At 30.6% G+C, this 7,224-nt stretch overlaps 1 long non-coding RNA gene across 1 annotated transcript; it reads right to left on the bottom strand.

Annotated features, from left to right (window-relative positions):
* Positions 1 to 1,051: 1,051 nt before the first annotated feature.
* On the bottom strand, positions 1,052 to 2,886 carry LOC130512606 (uncharacterized). The gene is made up of 3 exons (XR_008946178.1): positions 1,897 to 2,886; positions 1,595 to 1,705; positions 1,052 to 1,391 (listed from the first exon to the last, which is right to left on the bottom strand). It is a non-coding gene; the product is annotated as an uncharacterized LOC130512606 (long non-coding RNA).
* Between the last annotated feature and the right edge of the window lie 4,338 nt (positions 2,887 to 7,224).

Below are 7,224 nucleotides of genomic sequence, written 5' to 3'. Positions count from 1 at the left end.
ATTTTATTTAGAGAAGTAAGTACATGAATGCGCTTATCTTTAGTTTTAAATAAAAAATGGAATTAAACCAACCGAATAACCAACTGAGATATAGGAAAATTACGGGTCGCAAGAAAATGTTAAAGTCAGACATATCAAATTTATAGTTTTGTAACATGTTAAATTATTGTGTTTAATGTCCACCTCACATTATATGTTATCAAATATTCTCAATGTATAATCCTAATTGCATAAGTAATCGAGACAGACTTTTATGAATATAATCACTATAATTGTAGACTTATTTGATATAATATCTACAAAATTTAATATAAATTTAATTTATTATTATGTTTTTAGTAATATTGTTTTTTTCAAATCAAAAGACAAAACCAAAAGAAAAAACCAACGGCGATTTAATACTTACAAATATGTTAACAGTTTTTATATCTCAAGAACAGAAAAACTAAAATCAAATTGGAACCAAACTAGAAACCCAATAGGTATCTGAATATCTTAAATACAGTTTATATTCTTACAAATTATATTTAATTTAAAATTTAAAAATATTCTAAAACTGCCACCTGTAAACCGAACTACCCAAAAACAGATTACCCTACTACTTTTTATCCAAAATATTTTAAATTATCTTAATTTCCCGTTAGAACATAATTACTCAAATATTTTTATCCAAAATATCTAAATTTATCTTAATTTCAATCCAATTATTCAAAATTATTCAAAAAAGAACCTGACGAGAACCGAACTGAACTCAAAAGTTTAACGGGTTCCTAATATTATAATCCGAACCAAACCGAAAACCAAATTAACTAGGCCAAAACCAAATTCAAATTCATAAATAACCGAATGGCTCTTATATCTTTTTGAACTGAAAAACGAAAATCAAACCAGAATCAACATGAAAACAAAAAAAAAAGAATAATACAAATTGGAACCAAATCAAAAACCAAACATCTATATCTAAACATATTAGTGAACCAACAAACAAGTTAATAAATATGTTAACAAGAAATAATTCCGCGCTTTGAAAGCGCGGGTCAAAATCTAGTATATATATATAACAAAAAACACTAAAACAAAATACTAATCTTCGATTTATGAATCAAAACCAAAAATCATAATTTCTCACTGAATCCCACAATTGAAACATAAGATAGAAGAAAATAAAAGAGTTATCAATCTAAATAAAATAGAATAACAAAACCACGGCGGACTCCAGGGAAAATCCACAGCAACTACTATACTCTCACCACGTTCAATGTTTCATGCTTCGCAGAATCTGAGCAGCTTGCTCGAGATTAATTGTTCTTGAGAAAGTAAGCTGAGTGTGAATCACTGACACTTTAGAAGCCTTAAAATGCTAAAATCCTCCCATAGAGACTCACCAGTCACTGTGTTATAAGAAATAGAAGAATAAAAAATATGAATTACCAAGACCATGTACGCTTTGGTATTCTAACATAACTAAATTCAAAATAGCATAGCAAAGTATATCTTTCAATCTGTCTAACATAAGCCATCCAAAAACTTCTCATAGACACTCACCAATTATTTATTGTTGCAGATGTTGTTTCCAGTACAAAAGAGAGCATACCTCATTATCAGAAAGACCCGTTCGTTAAGCCTCAGGCTTCCAGCACGTCAATTCCATTCCTTCACCGTATTTGTCTATGGTCCGTACGGATCTCAACGTAAATCATAGAATCTGAAGCAAGTGGTTTAAATTCAATATAACACATCTGCTGCTTCATCGTATATATTGTTTTTGTGGAAGTTCTCTACTAATGTTGAGATTTAAAGATGATACTAACAGTAAGTAACTTACGATGGTATTAAAATCATGAAGAACTGAACTACGATGAAAAAAAGAAAAGAAATAATCTAGCTTGGTTTTACCGAGATTGGTACATGATGAATGAACGTCTTGTAAGTGTTGGCATAAGAGACAAATAGGATCCTGGTTGGTCGGCGTAGTTAATCCGCCTGAGAGAGTTTATCTGCTAATAATGTTTGTGAGCAAAGACCTGATGAATTTTACGGATGCAAGCTATTGTTTTAGATCCAAAGAAACTACATAGACTTGTCTTATTGTAGATCGTGTTCAAAGGTTTGTTAATATTGACTTTCTTGTCTGTCGTGAAACTCTGGCTGTCTTCTTTCACTCTGGATCTAAGGATGTCAACTGGACACTCTGTCCATGGACGTCCATCTGGACACGTCCACGTCCATCTTTCTTCTCCAGCTGATCTCTCACCGCCACCTCGTGATGCACCTGTCGACAACTAATCTCTGACACAGGAAGAAAACAAATAAAAATGTATCAGCTAACAGAATGAATGGAAAAATAGAATGGAGAAGGAGGAGATCTAAGCAATCAACTCCTGAGAATCTGTCTATGTTTTGTATCTCCACTTGAAGTAGGGATGGTGGCTGATGATCTTCAAGCTTCCTTGGTTAAATATGATAAGGAACTTCATATACATTACATCTTTGCATCTCTCTGTTAATCATCTCACTCATAAACAACAGGTTGAGTATTGAGTAAGAAAGAAGTAAACAACTACAGACCATCTCAGTCTTTGTGGTTGAGACAGATATGAATATGAGTGAGATGATTAATAGAGAGATGCAGAGATCGTATGAATATGAGTGAGATGATAAAAAGAGAGATGCAGAGATCGCGATTCGCAGAGAAGGGATCGTAACATATTTATAGCAGATCTAGCCGACGTAGTACATCGCCAGCGAAAGCTTCCAAGTGGGCTCACTAATTAGGAGGAGTTAAGATGATTAATCACCATGAAAATCGTTACAGGAACTGGATCGTCCCTTCCGCCGATCAAAGCGAAACGATAAACACGAAGATGCGCACCACCGCTGATTAGGGTTACGCTCTGGTCGATGGGCTTCAAGACCGGATAGCAATGAAAAGCCCAAACGTAAACACGAAGGACGCTGCGCAGCGTTTCATTAATCAATCCGACGTGGCGGCCGCACAGCACTCGACTTTGTGACTTGTCATCCGACGTGGCTTCACAGGAGGGATGAAAACAGTTCTTTATATATAAAGACTAGGATTGGCCCGCCCTACGGGCGGGAAGTTATAGTAAAAATGATTCTATATGAATTTATATTAATTTTATGAAGCATTTGAAAACAAAACATCGTGAATTGAAAATGATATTATACACAAATAAATAATGAATAGAGTTTTGAGACCATATTGTTATTTTTAATAATCAATTTTGGATTTTTAAAGTGACAACAATCTTCACTATTCTCTATTTTTCAGAAAATATAAAATTAGCAAAAGTAAATTAGAATATATATATTATATATATATATAGTTATTATTTTATTTCACTTTGGCATAATAAAATAAAATCTGAAGTTTATATTACTATATTTAATTCAAGAAGTTTCAAGATTTAAAAAACATTTACACTAATTAAATTGATCATGATAATAAATTAGTCTAACTCAAAACCAAATCAGTTAAAATATATATAATACAATTTGATAAAATAATGAAATATCAATTTTAAAATACCAATTTTATAACATATTGTGTTTCAAAAATACTGATTTTTGTTTGCTCAGTTTCGCGAGGCTGCAAAGAGAAGAAATAGTTCTAGAATGCTTAATGTTATGTCAAACTACGGTATGCAGTACTGCACCAAGTTCTACTTGCGTATTTGTCATTGTTTTATGCTCCTATCTTGAAACGAAAGCTGATTAAAATCATTGTTGCACGTGATGAGGTTGTTACGATTGTTAAAAAAATAATTTTAACTATATTTTGTAAGTATATTTCATTATACTGAATTGACATATGTTATAAATATATAAGTCTAATTCATATTAATTTACTTCTCAGTTATTAAAATTTGTGATATTTTTAGTTACTACAAATATTATACATATAACATGATAAACAGAATGAATAAAAATAATTGAGTTTTTGTTATGATCTTAATATTATTTTATTTTACTTATTTTGGTTATCTATAAATAAAGCTTATTTTGGGTTTAAATACATTAAATTCATAACTTTCAAGAGAATTAAAAAAAAATATTTTGATATATATATATAATCAATTATGTTCCACCTTGTCTTAGAACTATTTTATATACATAATCAATTTTGCAACATCTATATTTTTTTTGCTATATATAATCATTTATGAATAATGACCCTAACCGATTATGAAAACACCGTTATCGACAAAGTAAAACAAAAAAGACAAAGTATAACAAATTATGTTATGTGCTTAAAAATCTATATTGTTGTCTTTGGATTACACATGATAATGCACGATATGTAACCGACGCTTTTTCTAAGAAAAAATATATAGACAATCAATTTAACCCATATTAAATATTCGAACACGAATTTCATAGGACGGCTCAGAGTGGTGCAGTCAGACGTGTATTTTAATAGGGTGGTAGAATTGTCGGCTGTAAAATCGTCTTTGTAATCATCGTTGTAATAGCATAATTATTCGATAATAATCGATTCAGACGTTCAAAAAAAATCGTTTCTTTCTTGTTTTGAATATTCTATCCTTAATTCATTTTATTCTTAATCTTGAATAATTTTCTTTAATAAATAGAATTTCGTCTCCGCCTTTAAATTTCTACAACCTTCTTGTCTTTTTATTATTAGTTTTGCTTAACCATTTGGTAACTTGAACACAATCGGTAACTATGATAACCATATGTTCACATATAAATTTGTACCTTCTTGCAAAACGTTTTTCTTAACCATCTAAAGCTAAAAACATTGTACTAAGTCATTTGTACAGACATAATTTAGCAAGTAAATCTCAAATTAACATATATTTTATATATCTGAAAGAGAGGCTCAACTATCATCTTACATTTATTTAAAACAAACTGGGTTAATCACTTAAGAATAGCATCTCATTCATTTGTAACTATAATATAATTTCAGATACTTCTGAAAGAGATTGACTGACTGATCTACTTGATGCCTTTAGCTTTTTAGTTGTTCCATTTGTTCAAAATCCAAAAGACTAACCACATTATGTTTCCTAACTTTTACAACCTTCACTATGAAGATAGATTTATAATCTTTTGAAAAAAATAGCCCCTTAACGAAAAAGATACGTCTGGTGGCATCAAACGCAGCTTGGCCAATTTTGGGATAGGTCTTGAGGTCAGACTCATTGTCGAGGTAGAAGCCAGGAGTATTGCAGTGTAGAAAGAAAGTAAACCGTATATAAACAGTGGTGTCCGAACCATCCTCCTTCTTTAGCAGCTTCGAACAAATGAAGCTCCACATATAACGTTCTATCCTGCACATGGCCCCACGTGTTTTAGAAAAAGATGATCATTAGAACTGACTAAAGTAAAAAAGATAAACAATTTTGTTCATGTGTAAACGCAGATGTGTGAATAAATGCCGGACTAAAGCTGGTGCTGAGAAAATGCAAGGGTTAATGTCTCTTCTATGTTTGAGAAAGATACACCTACAACAAACAAAGCCTTCAATTTAGTGACAGTAGAAGCACTAAAACCCACATAAGAAAAAGTTTATGAAATTTGCAGACAGACAAAAAAACGATACTTTTACATAAACCGAAAATTCACACATACACACGCAAACATAAAACAGAACCAAATCAGAATAGTGGTACTTCTGCGATACAGAACATGAATAAATATCATGCTTCTTCGAGCGATACGATGATAAGAAGAGTTCAAGAGTTCAAGGAGAGGAAACTAACATATATTTATACTGAACATACACCGCCTCTCAGATCTAGACGACGCTTGGAAGACACATCATGTGAGAGCAAATCAATAGGATTTAAGACGAATCCATAAAGCAGACCGTTTCAGTCATGAGGAGAAGGGTTAACGTCACCGCCTACTGCCGCACGAAGAGGAGAACGAACTTTGTGTTTCCGCTTACGCCGTCTTAGAGTTAGAGGGACATCGTTTTTTATTTCCGGGCCGGATAATCTCACAACTTGAAAACCAAATCACACATTAAAAAAAGCCCACGATGCAATCAATTAAATGATATGGTGCATATAGAGGAGACGGACACATGGCGACTTCAGGATAAATGAATTAGTGACATGACATCTGACGTGTCGAAAGGAGGGAAAGAACCCTATTTTATAGTAATAGATAGTCACCATCTCTTGTTGATGGATTTGTCTTTTTCTTTGGTCACCGTCTTTATTACAGTATAAATAGATCTCTCATGTGTTTGGAGAGTGAAGTCATCACAATCAATAAAGCTTCATATTTTCCAGTTCACGTGTTCTCTCTCTTCTTTACACAAAAGCTTTATCATATATATATAATATATATATATATATATATAATAAATACAGATTAATAAATATTACCTCACTCTATATTATTCAACATACGCATAGTTTTGGATTTTCAATCCATGATTGTGACACAACAGAAGTACGTATCTCCGGTTTATACAATTAATTTTAACAACTCAAGTGCCCTTTTTCATTTATACTGGGTCAAAATTAACAAAATCCATTTTTAATCTCATGCCGAATTATTATGTGTAACTATAACATTATTAAAAGCGTAATTCTCTCATATATCTATTTTTAAAAACTTTTGTCATAAAAATGGCCCTTAAAAAATAAAATAATCAAAATAACTTTTTATTATTTTAAATTTTTTAATATTTATTTTTATTTTTAAAAATTTGAAATCTCATGTCCCAAGATCCACCCTTTAACTCTGAACTCTAAGTTTAGATTAATTAACCAAATGATATAAATGCATATTTTATTCTTTACAAAAATTTATTTTGGTCATTTTATTTTTTTATGACTATCTTTATGAAAATAAACTAAAAATGACTATCAAAAGAAATTTCTCATATTATAATTATATATGAAATCAAATAATGAAAAACATATAATTTTATTTATTTAATTACTATGGGAATAATAATAAAGTAGTAGCTATATTTTGTTATTTTTTAAATAAAACACTAGAGTATGATCCGTCTTTAAAAAGGTGGATATCTTTTTTTTGTTTTATATTTTTCTAGAAATTTAATTTTTATATCTGTGTTTTTAATCATATTTATATTTTTATTTGTATAATATTTTTTAGATGATTAACATGAGATTTTAATCTATTCTATTAAAATAATTGGACCAAACATATATCAATAGGTCGTGATGTTGTTTTAGTAGAATAGATTCAGTAATA

Source organism: Raphanus sativus, chromosome 5 (genome assembly GCF_000801105.2).
Source record: "Raphanus sativus cultivar WK10039 chromosome 5, ASM80110v3, whole genome shotgun sequence".
Classification (NCBI taxonomy): Eukaryota; Viridiplantae; Streptophyta; class Magnoliopsida; order Brassicales; family Brassicaceae; genus Raphanus; species Raphanus sativus.
Note: the sequence above shows the minus strand (reverse complement) of the source record. Positions and strands in the feature narration are given on the sequence as shown.